Raw genomic sequence first — 19,792 nt, 5'->3', positions numbered from 1 at the left:
TGTTATGGTTGCTAGATTAACCACATTGCTGCCACATCTGAGCTCCTCCAGAGTCTGATCCCCACTGGGGGATGTGGAGTCCCACCCTACAAGATAAACCTTGGCAAACCAGTCCAACCATTTGTCCCCATTCACAAATAGAAAAGCCCCACAATTATCTCTCTTGCTGTTTTTAATTCTGGCCCTGTAGCTGCATCCCTGGGCTCCAAGTGTATTGGACGGGACAGGTGGTTGAAAAGACTCAGAAATGACACTTCTCAGAACATTTATTATTTATTAATAAGTCCAAAGTGTAGAATGTCAAAGGTAAAGATATAAAATATACAAATTCCACAGAAGTATTCCCTTGGGAAAATATTTTTTGTTGTTTTATAAAGAAATGCAGTGTGTTTCTGACCTGCACTCTTACCAGCATGGTTGAATGTGAGGCTTAGAGACAAACATGTTTGAGCAAGAATGATCCCCACAGAAACATGTTTTTGGCAAAAGGATTCTTTTATGCTTCAGGTGGGACTAAAACAAGTTGACTGCATGAGAACTGCTTGTGGAAAAGTTGTGTGGAGAACAGGAGATCTTGAACTGTCAATCTCAAAATGCTTGAAAACAGTGAGGAATTGAGACAGAGAAATGCAAACGTGACTTTTACTGCTGTCTCTTTTCTGTTACTGACCTGACTTAGGAAAACCCCTCCTGTTCTGTCTGTAAGGACTGATCTGGTATGGGAATCTGCCCTGGCAGGTCTGGGACCCTGGCAGGGGTCAGGAACCCCCTGGACAGAGCCCCCAGAGACACTGGCTGTGATCTCTGTCCATGGAGAAGAGTTTTCAACCTTACAGGATGAATTACCAGCTCTGAGTGTTTGATATCAGTAATAATTAAGTGTGGCACGGGTGCAAAAGTAAAATTTTAGGATTCTAGATGAGGGGTCCAAAGGGGTCAAGCTGGAGGAAATTGGGTGTGCCTTGTCCTTTTTCTCCTTCTTCATGCCCTCCATGTCTCACTGTGGTGTTGGCATTTTTCTGTTGGTTCAGGCTGGGGACACACTGTCCAACGTAGGTGACAGATATTGGCACGTTATTGTCACACTGTCAGCACCTTAACAAGCAGAAAGCAAAAAAAAATTACAATTACCCATTGTGTACACTTGTTTTTAGCAGCTGTCTCACCAGCACGCCTGGCAGCAGATATGCCACACTGAGACTGTTAATCTCTGTGCCTGCTGCCTGGGATGTTAAAACTGTCCTGGTGGATCAGGTGTCTCAGTCAATCTGAATGATTGAAGCTGCCAATGAATGCCATGAATCTGTAAAATAATCCTCCTTGAGGTTAGAGTTTGTCAGCTTCAGGTTTTTCTGGGCTGGGAGCAGCCTCTCATGCTATCAAACAGCTCACTACACACTCTGCAGCCTCAGAACACCAAAAATCAGCTCCTGCTGTGTTCTACTGGGGCTCACAGCAGCCCAGCCTCCAGAGACACAATTCCCCTGCAGTTTCCAGGACTTTTGCTTCCACTGTTTAGCCCAAAAATATACTTCTTTTGTTCCTTGTAGTTTTTTTTTATTTGCTTGTTTGTTTGATTTTTTAAAAATAGGATTCCTTTCATAGGTTTTATTGGTTCTTCAGGTCTGCTTACAGTGCCAGGATCACATTCTTTTAACTGCAGGTTTTTCCAGGTCTGGCTGCTGCTTTTTCTAGTAGGAGACTGGAAGTGTAAAGAAGCCAAGGTTCCATTTCCATAAAGCACCAAAGTAACATTTTTAAAAAATTAAACTATTTCAGTTCTCTCCTGAAATTGCTGTTGAAAAGAAATCTACCACCTGCAGAACATTTTGATGAGATATTATTTTACCTCAATTGCAGGGAAAAGAACACATTTGCAGTTGGCTTTGGACAGCAAAGCTAACAGAAAATCCTCAGACTGATTTGAGGTCCAGAGGTGACTTTTTCATGTATTTTGTCTCTTAGTAGCAGTAGTAGTAACTTCATTTTTTTTTTAACTGATACTTCAATGAATGCTGTACTCCAAAGCTCTCATTTCTATTCCTCTGTGAGTAAGACTAGACTCTTGGTCCCTTTTTCCTTTTCCCAGCAGCCTCCCTGACAGTGAGGATCAGCTTTAAGACCACTCGAAGTCAATGGAGAGATTTTGATCCATTTTGAAGGGCTTTGAGTCAGAGCCATAAAGATGAGCTGAAGCAACTGCTAGGATTTCAGGAAAACCACAGCTGAATTTGGCAGAATGTAATTAATTACTGAAATTCAATATTGTCTTGCACAATACTTGGCTCTTCACAGAAGCAAGCAGGCACATTTCTAATATTTCTATACACCAATGCAAGGCACATTTTAAAATTCATTGCCGTGAAAGAGAATGTCTTTCATTATGTTTAAAATTGAGTGTGATTGGTTTCTATCCCCATCAGAGAATACTGAAAACAGCTGGAGCCTCATTATTATAATTCAGAAATATTCACTGTCCTATTCCTCTTTCAATATGCTCTGTCTTGTGGAAGTGAATTGTGTGGAGTTGAGAAGATCAAGAGCAATTTCCTGACTTCTGAGATGGAAAATCCTTGCAGACCACCTGCAAAGCATAGGCAGTCCCCTATCTGATGTGGTATTTAGCTCATCAAGCCACAAATATTTCCAGAAAAGGTTACCTGTTAGCCCAAAACTCTGAGCAGTCAGCAGGTTGACAGGATATCTGTTTGATAATCTCTCCAACAAGCATGAAAAAGCTGCAATAACTTCAAGTCCCTGACAAGTTGTTGTGTGGTGGATTTAGCAAGAGGCTTGGCTGAAGGACAGCACATGAGAGGAGCAGCAAATCTGGTTTATGGTTTGCAAAATACAGAGCTGTAAAACACTTTGGAGAGCTGCCTCCTTCTCTGCTAAATCTCAGTTTAGTGACTCAGCCAGCAATGTTTCAAGGCTTATGTAGAATATAACAATCTTCTCCCAAAAGTTTTCTTTGCTTCACTTTTACATTTGTATTCTTGCAGTTGTATGAATTTAATTTAGAAAAATGAATTTACTGTTCACCATCATGATGCTTGTCTGCTGAACACAGGTTAATAAAACCATTTGTAATTTCTGTTTTAATTAGACAGAAAAGGAGGGAAGGGAGGATAACTGCTGTGATTTTATGTCTCCCTAATAGTTTAACTTTTTACTTTAGAGCAGACCCAGAATGATGCTTTTTATTTAATCTACCACCAAGTATTGAATGAATCATAGTTTCCCTTTATTGATCTGTTGTAATCTTATAAAATGAATAGTCATCCTTCCTCCTCAAAGTGAAAAAAATTAATTAGTATGAAGGAAAGCAGGATATGAAATCTTATTGCTAAAGCAGCTTCCAGCCTGTCCTGTGGCCTTGCAGGTCCTGTCCTTGGGGACCACCTCTATTTTCACCTTTGGGCTTGTTTACATCGTGGCAAACCACAGAGAACTTGGGAGATGAGCTTTGTCAGGATCCAAAACAAATAAAAAGCATTTTGTCCCCAAAAGGTTGGTGACCTCAGGCTGGGATCAGAGTCTGGCTGTGCCCAGTGTGGGGAAAGGCAGTGTCAGCATCCTGAGTGCCTTTGTGCCCTTAAATGTTTGTATTTGTGTGCCAGCTTCCCTCTGCATCTGGCCAACTTCTAACACGCTGGAGGAAACAAAGTGCTGTGTAGAGCATGGCTGCAGATGAGAAAATTTCTTCTTGCCATGTATCTGTAAGCAGGACATTAATTAAAATCCTTCTTGAACTTTGATTGCCTGTTCTTGCTCTCTTACCAGATATGAATGTTGGAAAGGATGTTTTTACCAGTACTTTGCAATGTAATTAATGTTTTCCTGACCTGCTTTTCATGTGTACCAGTACCACATCTCACCCTCAGTCCAGCAGAGAATTACTGTCTTTCCCAAGAATGCAGAAATCTGGATTGGTTTATTGTTTTACTGAAAAATTCAGAAAGAATAATTTTACATTTCCTCCTTAATGCAGCATCATCTTTGCTCAGCCTGACCTTTTCATTATCTTCCACCTTCCTCAACCTGTTTGCCAACATTGCAACCTCCTCATTGAGAGTGCAGAATTGTGCAAGTGCTGAGAAAAGGCCATGAATATTGACAAACACTTGAAACAAGAGATCTGTTTCCAAGAGGAACTGGAACTGGTTTGCAGGCTCTGAGAACAGTGTGGGCTGGCAGTGCACATCCTACTCTCACTTTAGGCTATCATGTCAAACTCCCAGCTAGTGAAATCTCATCACAAGGTGGTGGCTTGGAAAACATGAGACAAACTTTTCTCTCATCGAAGAGCAAGTGTTTTGTTTGCTTTATGCTCTTTCCTCCTGAGAGCTATGAAGAAATACAGTGTTAGACTATTGAAATGTGCATTTGTGAAACAGCTTAAAAGAAATCATGGAAGAAAACAGAAAAAAAAAAAATAAGGGTTAAGGAAATAACACAGGAAATCAGAGGGAATCAAGTAAATCAAATCCAGGATGGAGGTGCAAGGATCTCCCTTTCTGCTCACATTCCTCATAACAAACTTGCTGGGCATTGCCCAGAAATGGGGTAAAATAAACCTGGAGAAATAGCACACTCACAAAAATACTACTGTGCCATCAGGGCATCAGAGCATGTTACAGCTCCTGCAGAAAGAAACACCCCTGTGTGTGTGACGTTTGCTAATGAATGGGCCAAATTAACAAAGAGCACCAGGGTTAATACAGGGTGGAGAAATAGAAATGGGAAAGCAGCCTGGAAGAGAGAATAAGAGGCTTGGTTCCTTGCTGTGAGTCAGGAGCTGCCCTGAACATGCTGATCTGGAAGCTGAGGAGTCTGAACAGGATATACAAATATTTAAGTCTGTTTAAAAATTAAATCAAGCAAGAGTAATGTAATGTCTGTGAGGTGGATGTGTTCTGTGGTGCTGTTACAAGCCACTTTAAATTTCAAGGAAACATTATGCCAATGTACATTCATGCACAGGAAAAAAAAAGAAAAAGCAGAGAGCTCAGCACTTGAAAAGTGCCACTTGACAGGAGTGACATGTGAACAGTTTAAAAGCCTCTGAATGGTTCTTGGAGCCAGGAGCCCCACGCAACAAAGACACAGAAATTCCGTAAATATTCTATTCCAGAACATCGTGTTCTTCTACTGGCATTAATAAATATATGGAAAATGCACTTATTAAAGGTTAGGTTATTCTGAGAAAGTGTTCTCTGCAAATGTCACCCAGCCCCGTCGCATTTCCAATTTGGGTGGAAGGTTTTTATGTTGTTTCGGCAACAGCGTAAAAATGCAGATGATTCATGTATAGAGAGTTATTTAAGAAAAATGCAGATGGCATTTTAGACAGGAAAAGGTATTTTGATTATTTGCAATTCTGGGGAAAACTGAGTTGAAAAATCAGCATCCAAACAAAGGGGTTGGAGCCTACAATTAAGTTTTGTGGCTTTGCTTGGAAAAAAAAGATTTTATCTGATGAAAATATGAAAAACAAAACAAAACTAAACTATGAAAGTTGATTCATAGCCATTAATGAGAACCATTACAGTTTATTGCTTGACTTTTTTCTCCTTCCTTTTGTCTCTTGAATCATTTAAAGAAAACTTTGAACATGGCGCACTGAGATCAATTGATTAAATCTGATTGTCCTTTTGCTCCATTGGTTGCCAGTGGAAACGAGCACATTTAGAAAGAGCCTCACTCACTCTTTGCAGTCTGTCTGACAAAGGCCAGCACTGCTGATATACATTCAAAAGCAAAATTGGACAGCTGTTGTCATTTTGCTGATGAACAATTTCTCTATTACACTTCTTTCTGTCATAATCTTGGAAAACATCAGGTTATTCCAGCCAGATTTCAAATTGCCTAGGTTTATTTTGTAATTGTCCCACAGATTAGAAACCCAGGTGGTGGGGTAGACCCAGGTACTTTGCAAATTTTTTAAGGAACTGTATTGCAGTTGAAACAATGAAGGATTTTCACAACTTTTCCTTTGAAATCTTGTCATAGTAGCCAAATATTGACAAAATAAATATTTTCCCAAATCCTCTGTATTCTTTACTTTGTTATAAAATGATTAGAATAATTCTTTAGACCCTGAATTATTTGCCATTGCAGATGGGGTTCTGCATGAGGCAGCCCTGACTCAAGTTGAATTTCTGTGTAACCCTGTGTTCAGCTCTCAGAGTAGAAAATTCACAGGTTTGGGGAGTGGAGGAGGAGCAGGAGAACAACCAGTAGCCTGCTCTGGCTTCCTTGGTGTTCCCCTAATGCCCTTTTTACCTTGTGTAAGGCCTGGACACCCAGAACCACCAAAGCAGAGCCATTATTTCAGATCTCATTGCTGAGCCTTCCTCCCTGCTGGAGGACAGGACCATGTTATCACTAAATTATCACCAGGCTTATTCAATTGCAAGTTAGTGAGGCTCCTGTTGAAGCTGTTGAACTTGAACCAGAGCTTCTGGGAGAGGGACATGGACAGAAATTGTACATGCTCTTAATATTTCGCTGGATCTATTTATTAAAGGGGGCTCTATTAATTATCTGGGGGAAGTACCTTAGCTTTCCCTTTAAGTCCTAAATTTAAACTGGCAGGGAGTAGCCTAGAAGAATATTTCAGATTTGTGTGTCTTTCATCTTTCAGTCAGAATACAATTTTTTACGGACTAGATAATTTGTACTACAATTTCTGTTTAGGTGAAAGCCAGATTTCTGGTGACATTGCTCTGAAAAATGTCAACAAGCACTTTTTACTTCTCTAGCAGTCTAAAGCCCTCCCTAAGACCACTCCTTGCCATGTCAGTTGGGCTTACTTGGAAGAGAATTTGATTTAGTCTCTTTTATGAAATAAAACTACCAGAACTATCAGTCAGTGATTAGAGGACAGCTGGGTTTTTTGTTGCTTGTGTTTGCCACCTGGCACTGGGCACTGCAAACCCCAGTGTAGCCCAGCTGCTGCTTTAGTCATGCAGTGTGGTCTGGGCAGCATTGCCACTTTCTGAGAAGAGCAGCAGTCTGGACAGGATGAATCCATTTAATTTGAGAATTTACTGTGCTCCTTGATTGAAAATAACTTTTTTTTTTTTTTTTAAGGTGTTATATGACATTTCTTCTTCTTATGTGGCATTGTTGGTGCGATTTTCTTGTTCCTTTCAGAGGCTTGCAGTGACCTCTTTGAGCTGAGGGCTCATGACAGGAGGGGTCTGGCAGCTGTCTGAGGGTACAGCCCTTGGTCTGATGCACAGGAGATCAGATCCTCAGCCCAGCTCTGCTGCCCTCAGCAGGGTTTGCTCAGGTTGTCCCAGGCAGTGACTGGCCTGGAATTTGGTTATCAGGAGCACAGTTGCTGCTCAGAGGAACAGAGTCATTATCAGGCATGGCAGCTCCGGGGAATATTGAAATTAATTCAGGAACAAGAACTCAGAGATTAAACTCAGTGTGCCAGCCCCTGTACAAGCATGCTTTACTCCTTATGGGCAGTAGATTTATTTATATGGATGGGCACAGAGTGTACCTGGTGGCCACATCTTGAGAGGAAGTTGGCAGGAGGGGGAGGAGGTGTAGCTGAGAGGACAAAGGTGCCACTTCCCTCCAACACCCCTTTTCTGGTGTTACAGATGTCCTTTCTTTTGTAACACTGAAAAAAAATGTTGGGAGGAATGGGAAAGGAGAGGATGCTCCACCCTAATCCTTTGTTCCATGAGACCATCTAACAAAACACAGCTGGAAACCCCTGGCTGAGGGCTCAGATCCCATCAGGAGAACACTTGGGCTTTTATCTGGACTACTACACTGAGGAGATCCCAGCCACCACAGAATTTTAAGGTCACCTTGTTCCACCCCTTGTCATAGGCAAGGACACATTCCACTATCCCAAGCTGCTCCAAGCCCTGTCCAGCCTGGTCTGGAACACTTCCAGGGGTGGGACATCCACAATTTCCCTGGACAACCTGTGCCAGTGCCTCACTACTCACTGAGTAAAGAATTTCCTCCCAGCATCTGATCTAAATCTCTCCTCCTTTAGCTAAAAAATGCTCCCCTTTTTCCTATGATTACCTGACCATGGGAAAAATAATTTTCCTTATTTTTTTGTAACTTCCTCCTGTTTATATTTCAGCTCTGAACAGTAACAACTCCTATGCATTTTAAGTCTTTCAAGTCTGTTTTGTGAGTAGCAGATTCACAAGACTGGAGGGTTTCTTGAGAACGTGGGGAGGAGAAGAAATTACTTGTGAATTTCAATTTAACTTAGGAAACAGATTCTGCCAGAGGGGAAGAGAAGGAGAAGGAATGTTAAAAACCTGCCTTCCCTCAGCATTTTGAAAAAGCTTCACTCCAATGTTGTCCAGCAATTTTCATGTTGCTGTGTTTTTTCCCTCAAAAAGCAACCCTGGCTTTTCATACTGACATGCTATATTTAGATGTTGGATGAAAAGCTGAAGTAACCCCAGATGGGCAAAGCACAGCTCAGAATGAATTTTTTGTAGATTCTTTCTTGTTTTACTCCAATCAAACCCCTCTTTTTTTTTTTTTTTTTTTTTTTTTTTTTTTTTCTTATGAAGTTCATCCTAGGCCAAGTTTTTAGGAGATTCTTTTTATTTCCTGACTCAAAACTGAATATTTATGGAGTGAGCAGGAAGAGCCACCCTGCCTGGCAGTGCATTGAGCTGCAACACCACTTGCATAAACTGCAAAGAGGCAGCTGCCAACACTGGGAAAAAAAATGTGCAGAGCTGTGGCCTCAGGACAGGAGGGGAGAGATTTGAGCAGGCACAAGAGAGAACCAGCTCTGTTGGCTCAAGAGGTTTCAGTGCTATTCCTTTCCCTATTAAAGGCATGCTCTGTAAATAGATATTCCTGTATACCATGGACCCCTTTGGGAAGATTCAGGTGCTGGGATTTGAGTAGGTATGCAATAGACAGAAACCAAAAATTATTTTGTAATGCTAATAAAAACATTGCACATGTTTTATGTTACAGATTTTTTTTTTGGCTAACAGTGGATCCGTTTAACGCTTTCACACAGTTCTAACTCTGTGATGACAGTCAAGAAATAAATTCAGTGGGTAGGAAAAATCACAAGTTTTTTAACAACTGGTGATGAAATAAAACAAAAACCAAACTAGAGTGCTAAACCAAACTTGTGTAATTTTCATTCCTGTTTCAGGTATGTTGCATTGTTTGAAAAATTGGTACTGAAGTATAGGTCAGATGCACAGTGTGCTGTCAGCATCAAGAGCATTTCCATGATCATCCCTCAGTGTGGGAGCAGATCGCTCGTTTAGCTCATATGGAACTGGAATCTTTGCCTTCCCTCACCTTAAAATAAAATCTGCATAATTCCTCCTCTGTGTGGCAATTTCTCTTTATGCTGGGAAAAGTTACAGATGGAGCAGAAGCAGAGGCACATGGAGAAGAGACAGTCTGGTGGGAGAAGTGTGTCTTAATTCTGTGTATTGCTGCCTGACTAAAATAGCACGAGGAGCGAGGCACGCTTTTAGCAAGTACAATGAACACACTCAGTGTTCTTGGATTCCTTCTGTCCACTTTTTAAATGTGTCAATATTTGTTCCAACAGCAGCCTTTTGTTTAAGAGACGCTCAGCTGCTGTCCCTGTAGTTTAAATTAATCTCACTCCTGAGCCTTTGTCACCACAGACCCGTTCATTCCAAGCTCAAATTCTCCTGTAACCCAGGGATGTAGCATGTGGCTCTTGAACATCCCTACCCATGGCTTTAAATAGAAGTAAAAATTCTTTAGCAAGATGCACAATGAAATCCCTGGCAAGAAGAAGGTGTGCATTAGAGAGTGATGCAGGGTTTAACTCTTAATGCATGAGTTTATCCTCCCCTCACTTCCACAGGAGTGCATTTTCCTTAGGAAAGGGGAGCTTTCTCTGGATAATTGGATACTGTGTATGGCACGAGCAGCCTCAATCATAACTTAGCCTGTAAACCCTTAGTGAGGAGCAGAATTTCTTATAGAAAATCAACCAGCTCATAAATCTTATTTAGGAAGACTCTGAGCAACAAAAAACCCATATTCTCAGAAAATTTCTCCAATGCCCGATAAACTTCAGACCTGATGTTCTGTGCCTTATTTTTAGCTTCAATTTATCCAGCTCCAGCTTTGGCCTTCAGCTCTCATTATGCCTTTTGCTGATTAATAGTCTCTCCGTTACCAGATGTTCTCATGTCTGCATGAATTAGAACATCTTCACCTTTTAACCTCCTCTTGCATACACTCATATTGAGGTCCTTTGAGTCCTTCCTGAAAACAGTGAATTCTAAGAAAAGCAACTACAGAATATTTTGTTTTCTGTCATTTTTTAGAGGGTATGGAGAAACTGAGAAAGAGCAAATAGCCCCATAAATATCCAACACCCAAGCATGGTGCTAAAAATGGCAGGTGTGGAGCAAGCACAGCCAGCAGGGTTTTCCTGGCTATTGCAAGAGGGTGCAACAGGGTTTTCCTGGCTCTTGGAGGGAGTTGGGCACCCTGGGAAGGCTGAACTGCCTTGGGAGCTGACCTCAGGGAATGGGATGGTTTAGGTCTGAGCAGAGGGGCCACACAGAAGGTGAGGACAGGGCTGGAAAAGCATTGGTGTCAAGAACTGCAGCTGATCCATCAACAGGACCCGTGAGAGCTGTCACTAAACTGAGCTGTGGCTCTGCTGCTGTTGAGGCTGGATCATTTGCCACCAAACATCCCTCTCCCTCTGCATGATATTCCTCCTTGTGCTGCCAGAGGCTCCTGCTAGAGCTCCAGCAGCTGGAAGCCACCAGAGCCCTCTCTGCCTGCTCTGTGCTTGCGTGCAGCCTTGCTTGGTGCCTGGGGTGCAGTTCTCTCTCTCTCTCTCTCAGCTTGCTCCAAGTTATTGAGCTTACTCCTGCTTATTCATACCAAACAGTTAAAGCTGGTCCACAAGACAGTTTTGCATTTGACAAGTGGTCATTTGGGTTCTGTGGCCATTTCTGCCCCCGTATTCTCAGCCAAGGCTGTAGGAAGCCTGGCATGTGTGCAGGGGAATTTGCTTTTTTGTCTCTCTGAAGTACAAGTCAGTGCTTCATTCTCTGCTGCTGCTCTGTTGGCATAAACCTATCCCTTGTGACTTTTATAAAACAAAATTTTATTTTATGAAACAACTGAATAAATCTTTCCCCAGAGATCATGTGATAACCTCTTACTCTCTCAAGTATATGTCATCTACATCTGAGCTCACTTTCTATGATATATTGCTTTTGTGTATATTCTGTTTTTTTAATCCAAGCGCCATATCCCAGTACATGAAATGCTTTACAAAAACTTACATAAATTAACACCCATTTCTTCGTCAACCACATTTGTAACTGATGAAAAACATCAAATATATTTGTGTGTGAATGCTCATAACTGTAAATATTTCTGTTCAAGACAAAGCACATGGGGATTATTAGAAAAGCCAGACTCAAGGGCTTCTGGACAAAGCAGATAGGATGTGTTAGAAAGAGTTAACATGCTTCTTGGAAAATACTCCCAGGCCTTGTGATTGCATTGGATCTACATTTGCATAACAATCACCTTGTCTAACGACTTTCCAATAATTTGTGTAGATGAAAGGGTAATTTTCATTTCAGTGTTCTCCATTTGATTTAATTTCTATGGATGTCAATAGGATTATATTTTATAAGTGCAAATTATTTTAAGTGTAACTCACTTCCTCTTTTTATTTTCTTCTCTGTTTTTTTTTAAATTTTACTCAAGGACACTTTAAATCCTTAGTCATATTTTTGTAGAAATGAACATCCCTTTTATACCTGATTGTACCCATTAAAGCTGATTGCTATACAGGGCAGCCAGGGCTTAAAAGAAAAGTGATGACAGGCTAATGCGTAAAGTATTAGAAAAATAAATCATCCAGTGCAATCATTGAACTTCAAATCAAACTGTTCAAATGATTTCTATTGATTGTTCAAGGCTGCATATTGGTAAATCTGATTCCTCCCTTATGGGACAAGACTTTTTCAATAGGACCCTGCTGTGTCACCTTTGATGTCTGCTGTGTGCTGATTCTCTGCAAATTGTGGGTTGTCCCATCAACCTTTGTGAAGGTCCCTTTGTGTGACCAAAGGTGGGTGCAGAGTCTGGCTGGTGCAGAGCCCACCATGGCTCAGCGTGGCCATGACCAGTGGGAGGACAAAAATCCTGCATGGCTGATTATTCTCTCTGGAATCATAACCAGTTCTTGCTGTCCTGCACAGCCTTGGGGTAGACAATGCCTTGGAGGAAAAAAGAAATATTTGTTTTCTGACAAAAGGGTCTGAAAAACTTTCCTAGAAGTTCCTCTTATTTCTGGGTGCTGATGAGCTGGGAGGAGAGGGGGAGGAAGAAGAATTAGAAATTATTGTGCGTCATGCATGCACAAAAATGGTTTTCCTGTTTCTTAGTTGTCTCATTAAGAGGCAGAACTTCACTCCTGCAGATGAAGTAGCTCTGTATTACTTCTATTTTTCAGACTGCTTCCTCTGGGAAGCTTATAAGATCATATTTATTTACCTATAGTGTGATTTAGTCACGTGGAACAGATGAATATTGCCATGGCCTCACTGAATCTCTGCTGAAAACAGCATTGAGCCTGTGTTGAATTTTTAACACAGACCTCATCCTCTTCTCCATTCCCATGTGTGGAGAGGGAAACAAGCAGAGTGTCAATAAGCTCAGCCAAGAGCCAGAATCACTCTGCTCACAGCTGGGAATTGTGCATAAAAGGCTCTTTCTCCATCACCACTAATTGCCACATGTATGACTGAAGCAACCACTTACCAGAGGGACTCAGCAACGGGGCTGGTTGTTAGGAGACGGCTGGAATTTTGTACTCGTTGGAGCTTTGTAGGAAAGGATCATTTCTGAGGATGAGTCATGTGGATCTGGCTGCCACTTGGTGAAAAAGATGCGTGCATGTGGGATGTTGCAAAAATTAGCGGGACCCATTGGGTAGCGATAGAATGCGTGCAGGGAAAAGATAAATACGTGAACAGTGAAATGTGGGTGGTGGGGCCAAATAATCTGGTTAAATAAGCCCTTCATGGGAGCCAGTGAGCTGTTAATAGAACCTTCTGAATTTCAGTCTGGAGACCTCTACCAGAACTATGGGCACCCTGGCGTTTTGTGGCTTTGCATATACCCACATGTTTTCTGTCACTATCAGAAAGGCACAAGGGATGGTGTCAGGGTCACAATTTGTCCACCTCCGGCCCCTCTGTAGTGAGTCAGAGATGCAGTGCTTTGAGAACAGCCTGTGAACCAACCCTACTTATTAATAATCTTGTTTTTCACACTGTTATTTTGCAATGAGACCAGTTGCCCAGCCCAGCTCACTGGACAGCTTCCCAAACACTTCCAGCAGATGACCTGAGGGGCAAGAATATTGCTGGAACTGGGAGCTACATCAGCTGGATCTGATGTTTAGAGGAGTTCTGCATTCCCAAGGTAAACAACTTCTGATCTCTAATGGCAGCTGTGACATTACAACTGGTTGGATGGTTAGCTTAGCACAGGCTTTTGGAAATTTGGTTCTGGACATGATCATAACATCAAAAAAAAAAAAAAATTCTCCCCTGCTTCTGACAGAGTTGAGCAGAGGACCAGAGCTGGGAGGCTTTGAAGGATGGGAATGTTTGACACTGAGTTGGATGGGGCCCTGATCAGCCTGGTCAGGTGGAAGGTGCTCCTGGTTCCTGCCCATGGCAGGGGGTTGGAATGAGGTAATCTTTAAGTGCCTTTCAACATAAACCATTATTCCACTGTTCTCTCAAGCTGTACACTGGTCATGCAGTCACCATGAGCTGGCAAGGGGATTGAAAATTCAAAAAGAAAGGTGATTTTCAAAGATTCAGAATTCCATTGCTGAGTTAGTCAAACTCCTCTCCAATGATAGGTTTGGGAAGATCAGAATATGTAACCTTTAAAAAAAAACAGATGTTAAAAAAGGTCAGATGTTGTTTGGGTAGGGTTATCAGAGGAGTGCTGGCTTCCCAAGCAAAGTCACTCCTGTACATCCTCAGAATAAAGTACTAATAAATCCTTGTTCTTTTAGTACTTCAGAATAGAACATTCTGTGACTAATTGTTGCAGGGGTGAGGCACTCTATATGCTTAAAGACCTTAAAAGACAACTTCCTCTCTTGAGGTTCAAGCAAAGGTATAATAAAGAGAACACCAACCTGGTGTTTTAATAGATTGATATCACAAATAAATCCTCTTTAACAGAGATGTTGGAGAATGTACCTCTGTCTGGGGTTGTGAATTTTACTAACAGATATTTTATGACAGTTATATTCAGGCTTTTGCAGTGTGATTATTATTCTGGAAACAGTTTAAATTGATCAGCTTGTTGCTGCAGTATTAACTTTCCAGTCATCCAGTAAATAAAATAATCCTAATGCTGTTATGAATAGTTTTAAATTACAAATTAGTTTAAATTCCAATACATTGCCTAATTTGAAAGCAGTGGCTCTGCTGGGAAATGTGTGAATCTCATGTAGATAGCACTTGAGCAAAAAGGCCAATGATGCAGTTTATTACTTGGAGAAGGAAGAAAAAATTTTAAACTTATTTTGTGTTTTCCCTGTAGTATTTATTGCTATTAGCACTAACCAGGCTAACTAAATCAATATTGTTTCCAGATCATATGCTTGGAGTTTTCAAAAATATTAAGTTTATTTTCATCTGAGATTTAGCATCTGATCTTTTAAAGATGAATAATAGATGCAAGATGCTCCTAATTATTAAACCATGACTTAATAAAATTACTGGAGGACAAATGATAAGTGATCATTTTATGAAGAAATGAATGCTGTCATTGCTTTTGGATGAGACTCCTGGTAATTTATTGCAAGGCTAACACTGGTGAATAACTGTCCAACTCAAGATGGTTTCAGGGCTGCCTTCTACTGGTTTTTGCAGAGGGAGTGAAATAACAAGTCAAAAATGCTGAGTTTATTTACATCTTTAATATCTTAATGATCTGGAGAAGCTCTGTCTCTGGTTAATGTGTTTATTCTGTGGCATTCAGCTGCTTTGGAGAACTCTCTACAGCAACCTGAGATTGAAAGTGTTTACAAGAAGTTCACCTGAAAGGACCCCAGCAGCAGAGTCTGAGACTCTCCTACAGGAATTTATTGCAAGTATTTTCAAAGTGAAAAAAGACAAGATTTGTGGGTTAGCATGAGTGAACAAATGATCAAAGATTCTGAGGGTCTGTTGAGTTACTGGTTTTATGGTTTTTTTTAAGCATCAGAAGCTTACTGCTTCAGGCAGACCAAATTAACTAATGAAGGCAGGAGACAATTGCTGAGGAAGGGATACAGAACAAAAACTTGTTAAAATTGGACTACTATATATCTGTATTTCATGTAATATCTATTATGCTGATCAATTTTCAACATCAAAATATAATTTTTTTCTAATTCTGAAAAAATGCCTGGTATGTAGGTCTATACTTCCTGTTTGGAAGTTCAAGCTGCATCTTATCAGTACTGAAGAATAATTTTTTTTTTTTGCTTTTTCTGTAGGTAAAGAAGGCAGGAATTCAGACAGAATGCCTGCCAAAAAAGTGCCATGTTTTAATTGCATGACTTTGGTTTTAAGCCCATTGCCTATGAATAACTTCATTGAGTCAGTGTAGCAAACAAACTCTGTGTTAGCTCTTGAGGAAGCAAAAATTAGGAAGTAAACCATAAAGTTATTAATCAGGTGGTCAGTTTAAAACCCAAAGTTGCAAAGTGAAAACGTGGCAAGTTTTTGGTACTTTGTTTTGGATATGGATGAGAAAAATGCAGAGAAATCTCTGGGAGAAAGCCCTCTGGAATAAATCTCTCTGGATTAAACCATTGCCTTAGAGGAATGTGGAATGTTGATCACTGGAAGGTTTCTCACAGGGAAGGCATCAAAACATCCTTTTCTCTTCTGCTTTTCCTTCTCCCAAAAATCACTACCAGAGATGGTCTGCTGCTTAATCTAGTGCTGCAATTCTTCTATTACAAAATTAAATTAATCACAAACTTAATTTGTGACTCCAAAAATCACAACATTATGAAAGGGGAACGAACAGGAAGATTTGGTCAGTGCTGGCTTGTCATTACCTTGCCACACCTCAGTTGATAGTCACAATTTGCCTCTTCATCCTGCTGTCATGGGACTAATTCTCTCCTCCCATATTAAAATCTTTGAAGTCTCATTTATATACCTGAATCATATTCCTAATGAGGCATGAGCTCAAATTATGAAAGGATTGAGAGCATGTGTGAGTCATGCTTTATATATGGCATATGAATAATAATTTATATATTCCATTAACTGCATTATTCTTCATGTTCCTTCTCATACACCTTTTTTGACTCATCACTGTGCCTCTTTGCCACCCAAAATTATCTATGTCACTTATTTTTCAGCTACTTGTATTTTTTTTCTCATTTCAAAGTGTGTGGATATTATAACTCTGTATGTGTAGTAACCACGTACACATAGATAATAGGTAATAATAGAGAATAGATAATAGATGATAATAGATTATAGATAATAGGCAATAGGTAATATGTAATAGATAGATAATAGATAATAGATAATAGATAATAGATAATAGATAATAGATAATATCTATACAAAATAAATAGGCATCATAATTTTAGGCAGATATATTACATTTTCAACACCAAACTTTTATTGACTTGTAAAATTTAGCAGCTGTTTCTGTGTTGGAGTTGAAGAGAGTTCCTGTGACAGATTGTGTTACTTTGGGATTAGAAAACCTGGCAAACATCTGGTTAACAAATGAGTTCCACAGCAGAGTGGAACTCTCTGTTATTCCGTGTCTTTTTATCTCCATCTCTAATATTAACTTTATTATGAGATGTTCCCAGTGCCAGCAAGCCCTCACCAATTGGTGGCTTTAATGGGAGCTGAGAACAATGCGGTGAGGAGGTCATAAAGGACATGAGTTTTGAGACAGCTGCTGTGGTGTGAGAAATGGAAGAAATCTGTCTATGTGAGCAGGATTTGGTAATTCTGTTTTTTATGGAACAATTTATTAGATGTCTGTGATAATGAGGACCCTAAGCTGTTTAGGTGACAGAAGACCGCTAAAAAGGAAGACTCCAAACACCTCAAAATGTATGGGGATCATGCAGACCACACTGTGCCTGCCTGGTGTCAAAAATACCCTCCAAGAAGCTTCAGCCTCCCCTCAGGAGTCAGCAAGGATAACTCTTTTTTTGGCTGGAGTTAATGTCTTGTGCTTCCAGCTGAACAATTTCAGACTCCCCAGCTGGATAATTACCACACATTCAGGCTCTGGGAGCCACTGAGATGCAGCCCTTTGTGGCAGCTGATTCAGGCTGTTTCCAGCTGTGCTCTCAGGGGAGATGGTGGCTATAAACAGCAAGGCTGTGGCCCTGCTAGATGACTTGGAAGACTCTATCAATCTGGTAGTAAAAATTGAGGGTGAATCATTAAGGACAAAGACTCTCTAACTAGTTAAAGTTAGAAATGCTATGTTTATTACGCCAGTGGGTGGCACAAGGAAGTTGTTCCCAAAATGTGTGACTGTGACATACAAGGATTTTTGCCTTCCATTTATTTCCCAAAATAATACATATGCACAACTCCAGCACCTCCCATCCCCTCTTTGTATTACAATGAGGTTATTAGTCCTTCACACATGTGCAATTCTTCTCTCAAATTGGGTCAGTGGTCCCAGGGATGAAGTCAGGAACGTCTTCATCAGGTCTCTGTGACCCTCTGGCAGGATCCAAGGCCCCCTGCTTCATGATGGATTGACATAAGGTCCAGGTGCTGGGCATTGTTCTGCTGGTTTCAATATGTTCCTATAATTGTTTACTTGCTCCACTTCCTTCTACAAATAAGCTCATACTATAACAATTAGCTTTAGCTTATGCATCTAATAATCATTAACCTATTGTTGGTGTATCTTACTTCAATATGAATTAATCCTAACCCTCAGCTAAAATCTTAACCCTTGAAAATCATGATTCAATAATGATACATGCCTTCTTCTGCCCCCTCCTTTGCACCAAACAAGCTCCTCTGCAGAGCCCTCTAGACCTCTCTCTTCTTTTTATGGACAAGGTGTTTGATAACCTGGTACCTACAAAACCCTCACCCAGTTTAGATGTGCCTTTTCCCATGGCAAGGACGTGCAGCTATCCCAGCCTTTGCATGTCAGGCTCTCAGAGCTTTGTTCCCCTTTGACATTTAACAAATGAGCAAATGCTCGTGAATGTCTCCTGCAAGCCCCATTGACATGAAGTATGTTTTTCAGCTGGTCTCTGCTCCTGTGATCTCTTGCTAATCATGCTTCTTGCTCACTGGTCCTGCAGGATTTTGGTAGCCTTTGAGCACTGTGTAATTTCAGTGCTGTGAAATAAGTCTGTGGACAGCAACTAAGCTGCTAGACTGGATAGAGGCGACTCATGCTGAATGTGGAAAAAGGAAAGAATAACTAAGTGCAAAAAGCATTTCAAGTGGGTCAAAAATTGCTTTATTATGAATGATAGACTACTTTTGCTGATAATGGAGCACTGTCTCCTGTGATTCATCGTAGTCAAGCAGCATTAATTTCAGAGAGAAATGGGACAGAAGGGAAACTACTCTGCTGATAATGGGGTGTTTTGTGTGGGCAGGCACTGTGGCGACACTAAATTATTGTACTCTGCTCATTCAGACCTGACCTTCTCAGCCCTGTTGAAGTTAAAGTTATATGGTGTACAGTAAAAAGTAAGTTAAAGAGTGTCTGAGTAATTGAATCAAGCATGTTAATCAGAGAATATAGTCCTGAAGCATATTAAGTTTTAAAGAAAAAACTTCTAACAGATTAATAAAAAATCCCAGAGCAAACAAAAACCCACTGGATAAGGAACCGATAAATTTGGATTTCAAAACCTTCAATAGAAGAATTTTGCTGCTTTTTAACTACCTTCTCTCAGTGTCACATTTGACAGACCCCAGGGAGGTATAGCTCACAGGAATAAATTCAGCCCTGCCACAGAATATCATAGTGTATTAGTGGACATCTCTTTTAGTAGAAAACTCTCTTATTATGACTCATGAACACTGAGAGGCATTACAGATTATAATTTTTTTTTTAATATCTGCGTGTGTGTGTTCAAATTCAATCAGGTTGATATGCTACAATGTACCATTTAATTGAAATGGAATTAATCAATAGCCACCTCATTTTAACATTGACTTGGTAAAATCCTTGGCCTGTAGAACTCAAGAACACGACATGGTGGTAAAATGACACCATGACATCAGCTCTTTTACAAAATTAATGCAGCAAAAGAAATTGTTTCTTTTTCCCCTTGTAATCCTTGTTTTGAACTGCTGCCATTTGGATAAACATCCTCCATATTCTGTTTTCATTTACAGAACAAAGGTATTGCAGAGATTTGTAACGGGGTGTTGAAACCCCTCCCTAATTATTTCTGTAAAAAATGGTGAGAGCTGTTAGTGCTTTGCAATTCCCAGATCTAGAGTTTCATGGATTTACTTGGAAATTTCTTTTTGTTTCACGGGAAAATATGTTATTTTCTTGATGTGGCTGGGAATTTAAAAAATGTGGCCAAGTCTCAAAGCTCTTTTTCCTCAGATGTGCATTTTTACTTTCAGTTAACTGGTTGGTTATTATGATGGATGATAAGGAAAGACTTGGGCTTATGGAGGGCAATCCTAAACTTGATGGAGCTGAAGTTTACAATTTCTTGTTAAATAAATAGACAGAACTTTGTGTAATG

Source organism: Lonchura striata, chromosome 6, assembly GCF_050655825.1.
Source record: "Lonchura striata isolate lonStrDom1 chromosome 6, ASM5065582v1, whole genome shotgun sequence".
NCBI classification, from domain to species: Eukaryota; Metazoa; Chordata; class Aves; order Passeriformes; family Estrildidae; genus Lonchura; species Lonchura striata.
This window is presented reverse-complemented; position numbering follows the sequence as displayed.